The 17,632-nt window shown below is 36.1% G+C and overlaps 1 pseudogene; it reads left to right on the top strand.

Moving 5' to 3' along the window:
* Window positions 1-7,078: 7,078 nt before the first annotated feature.
* On the top strand, window positions 7,079-7,615 carry LOC122727519 (annotated as a pseudogene).
* Window positions 7,616-17,632: the final 10,017 nt, after the last annotated feature.

The raw sequence follows: 17,632 nt of genomic DNA on the forward strand, positions 1-17,632 counted from the left end.
AACCATGTATCAATACATATGGATCTATCCATCTCTATCACCTGCCATCTCTATACACATATGTATATGTGAATACATGTTATTTCAAAAGTCTTGGTGCAATTTTATGTTATCAAAGATCTTCAGCCACGTGGGGAAGAACTTTCCTCCCCCTTCCTCATCTCTCTTCTGACCAATTGCATAATCTCAGCCTAGGGGTCCCGATGATCTTGTTCATAATAACAAGTGTTAACCACACAGGGTCTGAGTGTGGGGTTTGTGAGAATATTGAGGCACTAAAAGCTTAAAGAACTTACAAAAACATTAAGTGATAGAAATGAGAAATAGTTGGAGGTCACACTACTAATAGGAAGAATAAGTTTTGATACATATTTATGCTTTGGATTAGTTGTTTAGGGAGCTCCCAGCATTAGCAGTTTGATCTAGGTAGAAGCTTCATTAAGTTAACTTTTTATGTGAGAATCAGCTCAGCAATTAGATTTCGCACTATATATGTAACCCAAGGGTTTAACTGTTGTGTGTTACACAGAATGTAAGGACAAATGGGAGAATTCTGAAGTCTTTACATATCAAATTCTTTGGAAAATTCCTTGTCTGCTACAACTTCTCCCTACTGTAATTTGACAAAGTACTAAAATAATCTTATTTTCATCTGACAAAACTCTATAGAAGACAGGACAAATAATAAAGATAGCTAATGTATATTGTGCTTACTATGTGCCAGGCATTGTGCTTTACAATAATTATCTTGTTTGATCTCATTTGAGGAAGAAACTAAAGGTATAAAAGAAGAGGCAACATTAACCTAAATTTCATATTTAAGTTAGAAAAGGCCAGAAAATCAGCTTTTTAAAATCACATTAAATTGGGGGCAGCTAGATGGCGCAGTGGATAGAGCACCAGCCCTGGAGTCAGGAGTACCTGAGTTCAAATCTGGCCTCAGACACTTAATGCTTACTAGCTGTGTGACTCTGGGCAAGTCACTTAACCTCAATTGCCTCACTAAAAAAAAAATCACATTAAATTAAGAGATAATTTCAATAAATGGGGGGTGGGAGGAAGCACAACATAACTTCTTAAAATTCATTGACATTTCTATATGATACTAAAAAAAAAAATCAAAACTCATGCAGCTTGATTGGTTAAATGACTTGCCCTGGTTTACATACCCAGGGTGTGTCAGAAGTAGGACTTAAATCCCAATATTCCTAACTCTCAAGCCAGCCTTCTACCCACTGTACAACAGTGCCTCTCATATATAAAGAAATCATACAAATGCATGTGATCAAAAGCCATACATTAGTATATCATCTATCAAACTAAAATAAAAACATAGCTACAAAAGTATATATGAGAATCCATAAAAGCTTCATACAAACTTAGAAAACTACATATTATCTGTGTATTGTTGTATTTTTTATTTATTTTCTTAAATATTTCCTATTTTTATTTTAATCTGTTTTGGCCTAATTCCAGAGTATTGTAAGTTACCTGTGGCCATAAGGCAGGTACACATGTGACATGTCTGTCCTAGAAAATATGTGATCAAAGCATATGAACAACATTGTCAATTGAAGAAATGCAAATTATCAATAACCCTATTAAAATGAGGTAAATAAGAGAAATGAAAATCAAAACAACTCTTAAGTTTTGCCTCATACTTATCCAATTGGAAAATATAATTAAAAAATATAAATATTCAATGTTGGAGGGCTGTGAGAACACAGGCAACCAATAAACTGTGTGCTATGAACCAGCCAACTGTTCTAAAAATTAACTTGAAATTATGCAAAAGTTTCAAATGCATTCATGACTTTTGACCTAGTAACCTCACCACTAGGCAAATAACCGAAGGAGGACAAAGATGAAAATAAAGATCCCATGATAACAAAATATTTATAGCAGTGATTTTATTGCAGCAATAATACAAACAATAAAACACTGTAAGCAAAGTGGTTTCCCACTCTTTAAGGAATGGTAGAACAAATGTGATTATGAATATAGTGGAATACTACTGTTCTATAAGAAATGGCCATTATAAGGAATTCAGAAAATGAGAAGATTTTTATAAACTGATACAGAGCTAAGAACATAGAACCAGGAGAACAATATACACAATGACTAGGATAACATAAGTTAAAAGAACACTAAAAAGCAGCTAAATATAGGTTAATCGCAATGAGCAATCTTAGTTTTTAGAGAACTGATGGTAGAAAATAGGTCCTTTCCTTGTTAAGAGACTCAGAAATTTTGCCTACATATGCTATTGTTTTGTCAATTTAATTTAATAACTTTTCTTTGTAGCTTAAAGGAGTGGGTTAAGGAGTTTTCCTGCAACCCCATCATCAGGTTGTGAAGGAGCAATATCAAAGAGATGTTAAGGAGTGTTTCTACAACCACTTTGCAAATTATACCTACCTCTCCATTTGAATCAGAAGAAATAAATTAAATTGATCAAACAAATAATTTAACCACACCCCAGGAGGCTTTAAATATGTAAACACAGAATTGAAAGTTCAGTCTCTGAAATTTATAGAAAAGACTTTCCCACTCACACCACCCCATCCCCCACTTGCTTGGTTGGGGAGAAGGGCAGAGCTTCTTTTCCTTCCTTCCATGGGAGAGACCCTGACATCTACAACAATTTGTCTAAAGAAAGGGACAGAGTCTACTAGTGGTACAATAGTTCATTTTTTTTCAAAATTTTTGAAATTGAGAGAGCAAAAATATTCCAGAAAGAAATACATACAGAAAGTCAGTCATTAAACAGGGGAAGCAGCTTGAAAGACAGGATCTCTGGCAGTAAAGAAGAGAGTTGCTTATAGACGTAAGAGGTAGTTAGTCTTGGCAATAGAAAGTAGAGCTTTGGAGAGAAGCTGATAGTTGGGAAGCTAGTAGTGCAACATTCCAACAGAGATGAGATACACAAAGTGAAAAAGGATCCCCAAGTCCTTCAGTCAGTACTAGAAGCTTGTAAGCTGCCTTTGCTACACATTTATCCTATTAATGTTCATTGCTAGCATTATACTCTGTTCATATCTACTCTTCCCATAGGCAAGTTATTCATGGGAGAATGTACCCCAGGTGAAGGGGAGGAGGGAAGAATTTTTTATTTGCTCTTTTTAATTTGCTACCTCAATCATGGAATCACAAAACTACTGAAGTACATATTTGGAAAAGTACCATTTTGCCAGTAGTTTGAACAAATATTTTTCTGCCTGGAGTAGCTAGGTGGCACCATGGAGAGAGCACTGGATCTGAAATTGGGAGGACCTGAGGTCCAGTCTCACCTCAGACACTTACTAACTCTGTGATCCTAGGCAAGTCACTTAACCCCAATTGCCTTAAACATCTAGAACCACTGCCAGTTGTCCTAATATATATCTTGCCATTGGACCCAGATGGCTCTGGAGGAGAGAGTGAGGTTGCTGACCTTGCACAGCCCTCCCTCACTAAATCCAATAAACTGAAAGTCATGACATCACCTGATTTCTGCTTATTTCTCTCTTAATTGACAACCATTCTGAGTTCACTACAAATTTATGTAATACAACCCAACTGGGCTCTTATTGCTGCTAGGCAATCCTACATTTCTTTCCTCATCATCTCACTATAACACTCTCATTAGCACTTCTTCCAAAACTTTTCATCCTTTCTCAGACCCCCCCTTCCCCAACTTTTTCTGCTAAGTCCTTGCTTCATATTTTATAGAAAGAAAATTGAGGCCATTTACCATAAGCTCTCTCTTCTCCCCTCTTCCTCATCTCCTGTCACTCAGATGCCCTCTGCCACTATCTCCTCCTTCACTTCTATCTGATATGATGAAGTGGCCTTCTTACTAAGACTACCACCTCTATTTATTTTATTTATCCCATTTTATTCCACCTCCTTCAACAGATTGCTCCTTCTGTCATCCCCATTTTTTCACTTATTTTCAATTTCCCTATGACTACTGGCTCATTTCCTACTATTTACAAACATGACCATGTCTCCCCCACTGGAAAAACAAAACAAAACAAAACAAAACAAAACAAAACACTTGATCCTCTCCATGCCTTCTATCATCCTATGTTTATTTTGTCATTTGTAGCTAAATTCCTTGAAAAAGGCCATCTATAATAAGTTGTCTTCACTTCCTCTCCTCCCAGTCTCCTTTTACCCCTTACAATCTGCGTTCTTACCTTATCATTCCACCAAAACTCAAATCTCCAAAGTTACTAATGATATCTTAGTTGCACAATCCAATGGCCTTTTGTCAGTCCTCATTATCCTTGACCTCTCTGCAGCCGTTGACACAGTTGATCAGTCTCTCCTTCTTGATACTCTCTTCTCTCTAGGATTCCAAAACAACATTCTCTCCTGGTTTTCCTCCTATCTATCTGACTTATTCTTCTGGTATCCTCCTCCAGATTACACTCTCGGACTATAACTGTCCTTTAGGGTTTTTTCCTGGGACCTGTTCTCTTCCCCCTATATATTACTTCACCAAGTGAAGTAATCAGCTCCCAAATATCTCTATGCTGTTGAGTCTTAAATCTGCCTATCCTGCCTCAAACTCTCTGCCGACTTCCAATCTCTCATCTCCAACATTTCAGGTATCTTGAATTGTATGTTCAGTAGACATCTTATACTCAACATGCCCAAAACAGAACTCATTAGTCTGCTAAACTCTTACCCCTTCTACCTTCTCTATAGTATAAAGGGCAACAGCATTCTCCATCTCTCACACTTGCAACCTAGTTGTCTTTTTTGACCCTTAAATAACTCTCATCTGTTGACAGATATTTAATCTGTTTACAAGAGTTAAGTAAAAAATAATTTTAGCTAAAAAACCCAATAAGTATAATAGGATTTTGTATTCTCTACATCTGTCCTTGATGTAGAGATGAATAGCTGTCTCTCTTGTCTGTTTCTCTTCCTCCTTCATTCTTTCTCTCTGTGTCTGTCGCTCTCTATATGTATGTATATACACATATATAGATCAATAGATCTATATGCATACATATGCAATACATGCATACATATGCATACTCATATAGATAAAAAATATGCATTTATATATACATGTACATATATTTATAGATATTATGTAAACACCAAAACACATGTGTATATAGATATTAAAACTCATTTTAAATTATTTGAGGACAGTAGTGTTCCATAAATTGCATCCATATAAATATATATTATATATGTCCACATATATGTATATGTGTAATAATAATTTTTATTGAAAATCAGGTATAGAAACCAAAGGTATTTTTGATGATGTTAAAAGAGGGAGACAAGGGACAGGCATCTCTCTCTCTCTCTCTCTCTCTCTCTCTCTCTCTCTCTCTCTCTCTCTCACTCTTTCTCCTTTTCTTTCTCTCCATATAGATATGGATATATAAGCTAGTATTGGTGGCATATGGGAGAAGATGTATTTATCTGTCATCCCTGGAGATCCATGGAGAGTTTATATTCTGTGGCTTTAACCTATGGAGGCATGGAGAAAATGTATATGTATGTTGAAGAAGGGGTGGGGAGGTGAGTTGTTTTGTTTGTTTTTGTTTTACTTTCTAATATGTGAAGTTCTACTTGATAAATTGTGGAGAGACTACTAGAAACATTAGTTTACAAGACATTAGGAGAGATTTCCTGTCATTGCTGGAGAGAAGCTGAGCAAGACATGGAGAGGAAAGAGGTGAAGATTTTTTTTTCCTGAGAAAGCTGTTTTCAACTTTATCTTAAGGGATTTAAAGAAGTAATTTTTCCCCTAAATATCTTGGGAGACACCTAATTAAGTAATACTGAGTTTTGAGATAAATGAAGACAAGTCAACTACTGATATCTTAAGGGTTTGTGGTTTCCTTAGGAAAGTATTATACATGTGCATGAATATATTTAATGTGTTTATTGTTCATTGTTAATAAATTACATGTTTAGTCATTGTAATATTTATCTAATTATTAGTAAATCAGAATAATTACTAACAGGTAGCATATCAGTAGGGGATTCAGAAGGTTCCTGGTTAAGAGTGTAGCCATATATTGGACTTCCCCCTACAACTCTAATTAGCAGATGCTCCTCTAACGGATCTCAATCTTTGAGTGTGAGTGTGTGTTTGAGTTAGGGGAGTAAGTCTAGGGGGTTACTATAAATGTTAAACACACACAAACACACACACAACACTGAGTAGATAAATAAGTCTGAGATTTATTGAAGTAAAAATAGATACAATATTAGCTAATTTGATTTTTTTAAAAACCCTACATTGCCAGTATGAAAAATGAAAAAGGACAATTAGCAACAAATTAAGAGAAAATAAAGGAAATTCTTTAGTAATAAATGAAGTGAACTAGATTGATGTTGATGAAAATGTAAAATTCACAGATTAAGAGAACATATATAGCAAAGAGAATTAAGACACACTAGCTCAGGAAAAGAAATTGAACAAGTAATACATGAATTTCTAAAGGGGGTAAATTTACAACATTTGACAAAAAAAGTTACTTTGAGTACTACACAAATTGTTTGCAAAAATAGAAGGAAAACATGCCCTACAAATTCCTTATATAATAAAAAACATAGACTTGATTCCTAAAACAAGGAAAGACAAAGAAGAAATACAGTAGACAATTGTCCCAAAATAATATTGACAATAAATATTGAATAAAGGGGCAGCTAGGTGGCACAGTGGATAAAGCACTGGCCTTGGATTCAGGAGGACCTGAGTTCAAATCTGGCCTCAGACACTTGACACTTACTAGCTGTGTTTCCCTGGGCAAGTCACTTAACCATCATTGCCCTGCAAAAAGAAAAAACAAAAAAAAGTATTGAATAAAATATTTGAAAAGAAGCTACATTAAGACTGGGTTGGTTCTATAACAGGAATGCAACATTACTTCCATATGAAGAAAACTGTAAACATAATCAACCATATTAATAAATAAGGAAAATACATAATTATACAAACAGAAGAAAATGATCTTCATAAAATATAATACTTATTTACTTTTTAAAATTTTTTAACCTCACAAAGTACCTCCTTAAAAATAAAATCTAGAAGTTTCTCTTGCTTTGTCTCTGGTCCCCCATGGCCTTGCAGAACCATGATCACGCCACTTTCAGTGGTGCCACAGCCTCCTGAAAGGGGCCAAAGCCTGGGGCAGGTGCAGCCCACGGATCCGTGGACAAGAGGTTACAGCAGGAATTGATAACCCTAATGATGTCTGGAGACAAAGGAATTTCTGCCTTCCCAGAGTCTGACAATCTCTTCAAATGGATTGGGACCATCCATGGGGCTGCTGGGACAGTATATGAAGAACTGAGGTAGAAGCTCTCTCTGAATTTCCCCAGTGGCTACCCATATAAAGCTCCCACTGGGAAATTTGTCACACCTTGTTACCATCCTAATGTGGACACACAAAGCAATATCTGTTTGGACATCCTCAAGGACTAGCGGTCAGTTCTGTATGATGTCAGAACCATTCTACTATCTATCCTGCTGGGAGAACCCAACATTGACAGGCCATTGAACACACATGCTACTGAACTTTGGACAAACCCCACAGCCTTTAAAAAGTACCTGCTGGAAACCTAAATGAAGCAGGTGACTAGCCAGGAGCCCTGACCCTGGCTGCCCAGCCTATCTTCCCTTCATCTTGTTTGTTATGTGTATGTGTATGCATGCATCTTTTCCCCTGTCTCATAACCTATCTTCTCTCTTCTGTACAGGACTGTATCATACTGTTTTCCTTTTTTCATAAACTCTAGTCCAGCCCTCAACATTAATGTGTAAATAAATTTGTTTTGTTTTTTGAAAAATAATAAAATCTAGCATTATATGTGATCAGGTGATATGCTAAAGACCTTTAAAAAGATAAGATTAAGGATATTTCTAGGATGTTCACAGCCAATACTCCATCTCTCATCTCTATGCACTTTCTCCCGCTGAGCCCCATACCTGGAATACTATCCCTCCATATGTCTGTCTACTGATTTCCTTTAAGTCTCAACTAAAATGTCACCTTCTACAGAGAACCTTTCCCAACCTCTCTTATTGCTATTGCCTTTTCTTTTAAAAAAATATTTCCTATTTATACTGTATAAAGCTTATTTGTAAATGTTTGTTTGCTTGTTGTCTCCCTTATTAAACTGTGAATTCCTTGAGGGCAGAAGCTGCTTTTTGCCCTTTTTTGTATCCTCAGTGCTTAGCATAGTACCTGGCACATAGTAGGAAGCTTACTAAATGTTTATTGATTAACTGAGGTGAAAAACAAGACATAATTTTTAAAATGACTAATGTGTGGATCTGTTTTTCCTGACTGCATATTTGTTGTAAGAAATGATTTAAATAAATTTGGGAAGGAAGGGTTGTTGGTGATAGTGATGCAAAAAATAGATAGATAGATGATAGATAAATGAATGAATGGATGGATGGATGGATGAATAAACAAACAAATTAATTAGTGAGTGGACAAATAAATAAATGGATGAGTGAATAAACAAATGAATGAATGAATGAATACATAAATAAATGGGTTAAAGATGAAAAGAAAGATAGAAGTACCAATGAAGCATTTAAAAGAATGCCCAGAATGGGATTCAGAGGGGGACCTAGATGTGTAAGAAAACTATAAAATTTACATATCAAATTTATTATATACTTTAAAAAGGCAACCAGCTGAAAATAGTAGGTGTGGTTTTAAATGTAATCTTTTTCTGTATTTTGTATAGGAAAACGTACATTTTTGTTGGTATTTATCAAGTTCCAAATAACTCTGTGTGTGTGTTTGTGTGTGTGTGTGTGTGTATGTGTGTTTTAACCTATATGAAGGAGAAAGAGAGGCAAAGAAGGAAAACATTTCCTGCGTGGGTCAGATAGTGTAATGACTGATGACAGAAACAAGGTATACCTGCTAAATTTATATGGATTTTTGCCCCTTTTTCCTGACAAGGAGAATGATCTTTGCAATTGAAAAAAAACACACAGTAAAAATGGCTAATATGGATTTGATATCCACTCTAAGTAAGGAGATAGTAAAGGAGTGCCTGATTAACCTTCAGTTAAAGTCACTGGGTCCAGATGAACTATACTCTCTGCTACTGAAAAACACTGGATGCTATAATTACTGAGTCACTGTGAGTAATCTTTGAAAAACCTTAGAGAACAGAAGACTAGAGAACAGAACTAAAGGCAGATGTCCTGAATTTCAAAAAATGGAGGAAAATCTACTGAGTAAACTATAGGCCAGTGAACTTGACTTTGATACCTTAAAATAGTTTAGAATACATTATTAAGCAAGCATGGCTTCATAAAGGAAAATCTATAACCTTACTTATTTAATGGACTTAATAAATTGGTATACCAGGAGAATGATATAGTTTGCCTAGATTTTCGCAAATCACTTGTTCATTTACCTCTTACTATTCTTTTTGTTGTTGTTGTTTTTTGTTTTGTTCTGTTTTGTTTTTTATAGTGAGGCAATTGGGGTTAAGTGACTTGCCCAGGGTCACACAATTAGTAAGTGTTAAGTGTCTGAGGCCGGATTTGAACTCAGGTACTCCTGACTCCAGGGCTCGTGCTCTATCCACTGAGCCACTAGTTGCCCCTCTTACTATTCTTGCAGAAAAAAAATTGCAATATGTTGACTTGGCAATAGTAAACTGTGGACTCTACAATTGTAGAATGAGATAGATTAATTGGTTAAATGGCCAGAGCAATGAGTATTCATTAATAGTTCCATGTAATCTTAAAAAAAAATTAAGGGGTGGGGGAATGAACTGGGAGAAAGGGAAAGGGAGAGGTGGAATGGGGTACAAAAGAAGCAAGAAAAAGTTTATGGAATAGAGGGGAAGATGGGGGAGGTCCAGGGGAGGGAGTGAGCCTTATTCTCATCAGAATTGGCTCCAAGAGGGAATAACATACACACTCAATTGGTTATAGTAATAGATCCTGCCCTGTGGGGAAAGTAGAAGAGGAAGGAGATACGGGGGAAGGGGTGAGGGAAGGGAGGGCAGATTGAGGGAGGGGACAGACAGAAGCAAAACACTTTTGAGGAGGGATAGGGTGAAAGAAGATAGAAAATAGAGTAAATATCAAGGGGAAGGAAGAGGATGCAGGGAAATACAGTTAGCAATAGTAACTGCGAAAAAAATTTGAAGCAGAGATTAGGATGGCACACTATTGTGTTGTAAGAAATGTTAAACATTTGTATCAGTGACTTGGAGAAAAAGGCATAAATGTCATGCTTATCAAATCTGCATATGACACAAGGCTAAAGGATTAGATAACATACTGGATAAGATCTATAAAGCTCTTGACTGGCTCAAATATTAGGTTAAGTCAAGTAAAATCAAATTTAATGGGGATAAATGTAAAATTTTACACTTGAAAAATATGTATTACAAGTACAACATGGATGAAGCCTGGATAGACAACAACAAAACAGCTTTAGGTTATATTTTACTGAAAGCTCAATGCAAGTTAGCATTTATAGTGAAAAACAAAACAAAAACCCAAACCTAAGAGAATCTTAAGCTTGCTTAGAAGAGGCACAGCTTCCAAGAATAAGATTTATCTACACCAGACAACATCTGAAGGAAGAGTGTGCTGAATACTAGGTACCATATCTTAAGAAGGAAGTTTATAATCTGGACAGTATGCAGAGCAAGGCAATCAAGTTGATGAAGGGCCTTAAATTCATGCTACATGAGGATTGACTGAAGACACAGAGAATGTTTAGCCTAGAGAAGACTCAGTAGGACAGAAAAGATGTTTGGAAGCATTCGTAGAGCTTTCATATAAAAAAAAGAAAATATTCATTCAGACTTTATATGACAAAATGAGAGGAAGTGGTTAGATATTGCAGAGGTTTCGATATAATATAAAGAAAAACTTCCTAATCATTAGACTTCTCCAAAATTTAAGGATTTGGCTGGAGACCAATGGCCTCTTTTTAAGCACAGGAAACTTTTTCAGGTAGAAGAGATACTCAATGGCCACCAAAGCCTCTTCCAGGTCTCCAATTTTCTATTTCTATGAAATTCTTTTTAAAAATATTTTTGTTTTAAATTAATATCTTTTGCTTTTTATATCACAAGCATTTTCTTATATGCTACCTTCTCCTTCTATTAAACTTTCCCCCTGTTTCTTTAATATTCTTTCTGGGATACTCCACCAGACTTGGGTGCCCCAAGGGTAGCTATTACCTTCAAGTGGGTATCTACTACTCAAGTTATAGCTCACGAGCCCCCATTAATTATGTTTCCCATTAATTATGGCCCAGTAGAAACAATTAGCTTTCAGAAAAAGCATTTAGTAAAATAGAATTTTTAAAAGCTAGAACATATTCCCCTCATTAATTTAAAGGGGCACACCCACAAATACACACAGTTTCCATGGGAACAGGGGGCACAAACTTAGAGTACACTGGTAGTGAAGTACACATATGGAATACATATGTGGTAAAAATAATTCACAAGCCCTAATACAGCAGGGCATGGAAATCTTTTCATACAGCCTGCATATAGTTTCCTTTGGGTAAAGAATCTCTCTTAGGTCACTTGCTGAGCTGGATTTCCAGGGTCTGCTTCCTCTCTACAGTTTGACTCTGTTGCCAACACCAATTCTCTCTTCAGGCCATAGCTGATTTTCTTCTCTGCTACAATGGGTCCCTGTTCCTTGAAGCTACTTCCACCACTAACTGGTAGACTTTCTGTCTGGAAAGTGTATCTCATCTCTTTCAACTGTGCCTAGAGGTCCTCTGAACAAATTGTTAACCTGTTGAATGGATGGATGGGGCGTCTCCCTTTGGCCAAGTTGTTGCTAGATGTCATAGTTGGTAAGGGGAAATGGAGGAGAGAGAAATCCCCTCTTTCCTTTTTTCCCCTCAAGGATCTCTTCCATAAAGTTCTCCTAAAATTTCACTCCCTTAAACTCCCAGGCCTTAGCTATTTAAATCCCTTAGGGAGGAGCATAGAAAATTTGTTTGTTCAGCTAGTATCTTTCCCTTCTGACACACTCAAAAAAGCATCAATACGAGGTGTCTTAAAAGTCTTAATGCAGTTTAAAGCTCAAGGCTTAGAACTAAAGCTAAAGGCTTAAAACAGGACTAAGATTTTCAGAACATCCTGACCTTAATAGAAAGTAATCTTTTACATTCATTCTTCATACCTTGTTGTGGCCTATACAAAAATGCTTGTTGTGGGGCAGCTAGGTGGTGCAGTGGATAGTGTACCAGCCAAGGATTCAGGAGGACCTGAGTTCAAATCTGGTCTCAGACACTTAACACTAGCTGTGTGACCCTGGGCAAGTCACTTAACCCCAATTACCTCACCAAAAAAAAAGCTTGTTGGGATCTTTAAATATGTATATAAAATATTATTTATTAATTTTCTGAGTTTCTGAAATTCAGGAAGCTAAGCTCTTAAAGACACTGATACTTTAAGCTATAATCAATTTTCTCTCATATACACTTTCGTGATTTACTATTGGGGTGATTCATAGGATGAAATAACTTTTACCATAGGAAAATGATGTCTTGTAACATGGTAGGTGATTTGAAGGGAGTTACAAAAAGACAAATTTGTCATTTAGTAAGCAAAGTACTTCTCTCAAATGTATAGTTCTTACCTAGAAGCAATGGACCTACAAGAAGACATTGTCTGTCATGTGAGAAAACTTTGGAAATTTTCTTTCAGGTAAAGGAAATAAGATCTCTCCTTGGAGACTTAAGACAAACATATTCAATTTTTTCTTAATTGTTTCTTACCTTGTCCACTAAAAGTAAAGGTGGTTTTCAACATTTTCAGACTGAACATTTCATGATTTTTAATAAAACACATTCTGAAGTCCCTGAAATATCCCTCTTCTTTCTTGGCAATAAAGAAACTAAGAACTGGGCATTTTGCTTTATTCATCCACATTGTGTAGAATTGCTTTGCTAGTTCACTATTTAATTTTTAAGAATAATATTTTGTGTAAAATGTTGGATGGTGTTGGGGTAGTATTAAAGGCAATCACTCTTACTAAGGTTCAGTTTGGGAATGAGATGAGACTCTAAGTCATTGAATAGCTAAAAAAGCAGGAGATTTACTTTGCCCTAATAAAGCAGAGATAAGCAACAAGGATAGAGAAACTTATCCTTCACTAATACTATAAGTAATGTGAACCAAGAAGGTCTTGAAGAAAGATGGGAAATAATAGACGAGAGTATGGCTGGAGTTCTAGAAACTCCAACTTCTTTTTCTTCTTCTTTGGACCTAATCTGTATTGTCTCCTATTGAAAGAGGGGCTCCCTGGGGTGAACATGGGAGTTATTAAATTCCTTAAAACTCCAAGTTCTTTCCTTTTCACCTAAGGGAGAGAAGTGGAGCTAAACTTCAGGGTTATTCTATAAATCTGAAATGATTACATAAATATATGGGGAGATAAGTCTTAACACAGAGGAAAATTTCCTTGAAATAGTTGAGTAGGAGTCCACTTGGTATTTTTCATGAGTGTAATAAACCCTATGCTCTATGCCTTATTAACATACTGCTAGCAAAAGAACTAAAGATACCCATATGAAGACAGAATGAGGAAAATTTGTATGTTTCCAGAATAAAAAAAAACAGCATGAGAGCATGACTCAAAAAGAGTACAATTATTGAGAAACCCCACCAAATCAAACCTAGTCCATATAAACCCAGTATGCATCTAGCACAACTTTTAATACATAGTAGGTATTTTATAGTTGCTCAATTTAATTAAATGATATGCAGATTTTTTTTTCCAAGTAGGGTTCTGCCAGCTCCAGTATTGCCTTTAGGATCAAATACAAATTCCCCTTTTTTTCCCCCTTAAAAGCCGTCATCATTTAATATCTCAGCTCTACTCCCCAGTAAGTGACTCCCTTTCTCAAATAACCCTGTATAAATTTTGTATCTATTTTTTAATAAATGCATTTTATTGATATCTTCATTTCACATTGCCTAAACTTTCCATTATTCCTCTTCTTCAGCTTCCCTGAGAGAGGTATCTCATACAATATTTTTAAAGAAAGAAAAAGATCATCATCCACATTGATTTTTAAAAATCTGAAAATATATGCAATACTTGACACCCACCGACCTGTGCAAAAAACCTGTGCAAAGTAGTTAGGGGAAGAAGGGCATTCTTATATCTCTTCTTTTTCTCTGTAATTTTGCAACATTCATTTTTTTATTATTTTTGGTGTGGTGGTGGTTATTTCTATACTTCCATTTTATAGTCATTGAATTTATTGTTTCTTTGGCTCCATTTGCTTATCTTTACATTAGTTTATGTAAGTCTTTTAATGCTTCTCTATATTCATTATAGTCATCCTTTCTTATAGCACAGCAAAAGTACATCTATGTAGCACCATTTATTTAGCCATTCCTTAATCAAAGGGAAAAGGGCATCTGCTTTGTTACAAGTTCTTTGAAATCACAAAAACTACTTTTATAAATATTTCAGTATATATGGAACCATTTTTTTTCATTGACCTGCTTGGAGTATATGCCTAGTAGTGGATTCTCTGGGGCATAACACATGGAATTTTTTTAGTCTGTGTCTTCTCTCTGTCTCTCTGTCTCTCTCTGTCTCTGTCTCTCTGTCTGTCTGTCTGTCTGTCTCTCTCTCTCTCTGTCTCTGTCTCCCTCTCTCTCTCTATATATGTGTGTGTGTGTGTGTGTGTATGTGTGTGTGTGTGTGTGTGTGTGTGTGTGTATGTATGTGCTGTTGCCTCGCTAAAATGTAAGTCCTTGAAGGCAGCAACTGTTTTCATTCTTGTCTTTCTATACTTAGTACCTAAACTAGTACCTGGTACATTACATATTGTTAACAAATACGTCAATTGTTTTATTTTTGTATATAATATTTCTGCATAGGGACTGAACCTGTAATGTTACTGGTATGACCACCAATATAGATTGGCACCTTCTCTGCAACAGAAAGTCTAAGAGTTGCATTGGGCACTGATAGGTAAAGGAACGTTTTTGCCTTGAGTCACATAACTAATATGTTTCAGAGACAAAATTTGAAATCATTTTCCCCTGGCTTCAAAGTTAATTCTCTATCAGAGTCAGGAAAACACTGAACCTGGAGCTAGGAAGACCTAAGTTCAAATCTGACTTCAAATACTTTCTAGGTGTACAATCCAGGGAAAGTTTCTTACCCTCGGTTTTGCCTCAGTTTCTTCAACAATAAAATAGGAATGATAATAATAGATCCCATTTTTGCAAGGATCAAATAAGATGATATTAGTAAAGAACTTAAACATAGTGCCTTGTATATGGGAGATGCCTAATCAATGCTCATTTTCTTCTATTCTTGTCTGTTTTTATCAAATGTAGTGGTAAGAGAAACTTTATTTTCTGGCATTAGCTCCACCTTGCCACAGAATTATTGCTTTCACAACCCCCTCCCCCAAATTATTAATTACATACCATTAAATCTTTTTTTGTAAAAGTATTTCATTATTTTCCAGTTACATATAAGGATAGTTTTCAACATTTGTATTCATAGGATTTTTAGTTCCTAATTTTTCTCCCACCCTCCCTTCCCTCCCTCCTCCCCAAGACAGAAAGCAATCTGATATAGGTTATATATGTGCAATCACATTAAACAAATTTCTGCATTAGTCATATTGTGAAAGAAGAATCAGCACACAAGGGAAAAACCTCAAAAAAGAAGGAAAAAAAGAAAGAAAAATAGCCCCGAAGTAGAAACAGTATGGTTCAATCTGCATTCATAAACCAAAGTTCTTTTTTCTGGATGTTGAGAACATTTTCTATCATGAAGATCTTTGAAATTGTTTTCGACCTTTACATTGCTAAAAAGAGCCAAGTCTATCACCATTGTTCATCACAAGATTGTTGTTGTTACTGTGTACAATGTTTTCCTGGTTCAGTTCCTCTCAATCAGTATTAGTTCATGTAAGTCCTTCCAGGTTTCTCTGAACTCCTCCTGCTCATCATTACTTTTCACATTGATTTTTTTTTAAAGTGGGGCAATGAGGGTTAAGTGACTTGCCCAGAGTCACACAGCTAGTAAGTGTCAAGTGTCTAGGTTGGATTTGAACTCAGGTCCTCCTGAATCCAGGGCTGGTGATTTATTCACTGCACCATCTAGCTGCCCCTTAACATTGATTTTTTAAGACTGTGTTCTAAATTTTCTTCCTCCCTCCCTCCTCAACCATCCCTATGAAATCAAGCAATTTAATATAAGTCATACATGTGCAGTGATACACAACATCTTCTCATTAGTCAGGTTGTGAAAGAAAATAGAAAAAATAACTTTAGAAAGAGGATCTAACAAATAAAATTATACTTCAATCTGTATTCAGATACCATCCATTCTTCCTCTATTAATGGTTTGAATTTTTCATACTTCCTGTTAATATCATCCTGGTCATCATTTCTTTCACAGTTATTATTGCTAACTTTATTACCTTCCATCTTATTCCGTCTGCTTGATATTTACTCTATTTTCTATCTTCTTTCACCCTATCTGTCCTTGAAAGTGTTTTGCTTTTTACTGCCCCCTCCCCCAATCTGCCCTTCCTTCCTTCATCCCCTCCCCCCATCTCCTTCCAATACTTTCCCTCAGGGTTACAACATATTGCTAAACCTACTTGAGTGTGTATGTTATTCCCTCTTTGAGCCGGTTCACTCACTCCCCTCTCCTTCCCCATCTTCCCCTCCACTCCATAAGCTTTTTCTTGTTTCTTTTATGTGAGCTACTTTTCCCCAATACACCTCTCCCTTTCACTTTCTTCCAGGGCATTCCTCTTACCCCTTAACTTAATTTTTTTTCTTTTTTTTTTTTTAATGAGGCAATTGGGGTTAAGTGACTTGCCCAGGGTCACACAGATAGTAAGTGTTAAGTGTCTGAGACTGGATTTGAACTCAGGTACTCCTGACTCCAGGGATGGTGGTCTATCCACTGCGCCACCTGGCTGCCCCTTAACTTAACTTTAAAGATGTTGTCATGGATCAGCTAGGTGACACAGTGGACAAACCACCATCCCTGGATCCAGGAGGCTCCAAGCCCATATCAGGCCCCAGACATAAGCCACCCCACCCTGCCTGCCCCATAAAAACAAGGATAAACAAAAAATAAATGCTTACAGATATCATCCCTTCATATTCAATTCACACCTGTGCCCTCTGTCTAAGTATGTCTTATGAGTTAGAAGTATTATCCTCCCATGTAGAAATGTAAACAGTTTAATCTTTTAATATCCCTCATAATTTCGGTTTCCTGTTTATCTTTTTATGCTTCTCTAGGATCTTGTATTTGAAAGTCAAGTTTTCTATTCAGTTCAGGTCTTTTCATCACAAATGCCTGAAAGTCCTCTTTTTCATTGAAGTCCCATTTTTTCCTGTGAAAAATTATTCTCAGTTTTGCTGGATAGGTGATTTTTGGCATGATCTCTCCTGGATCTATTTTCCAGGTCAGTTGTTTTTCCGAGGAGATATTTCATATTGCCCTCTATTTTTTTATTCATTTGGATTTCCCTTACTGTGTCTTGGTTTCTCATAAAGTCACTAGCTTCCATTTGTTCAATCCTAAATCTTAGGCAATTATTTTCTTCAGAGACCTTTTGTATCTCCTTTTCCATTTCCTTTTCAAGCTGTCGAC

This window comes from Dromiciops gliroides, chromosome 5, assembly GCF_019393635.1.
Source record: "Dromiciops gliroides isolate mDroGli1 chromosome 5, mDroGli1.pri, whole genome shotgun sequence".
Classification (NCBI taxonomy): Eukaryota; Metazoa; Chordata; class Mammalia; order Microbiotheria; family Microbiotheriidae; genus Dromiciops; species Dromiciops gliroides.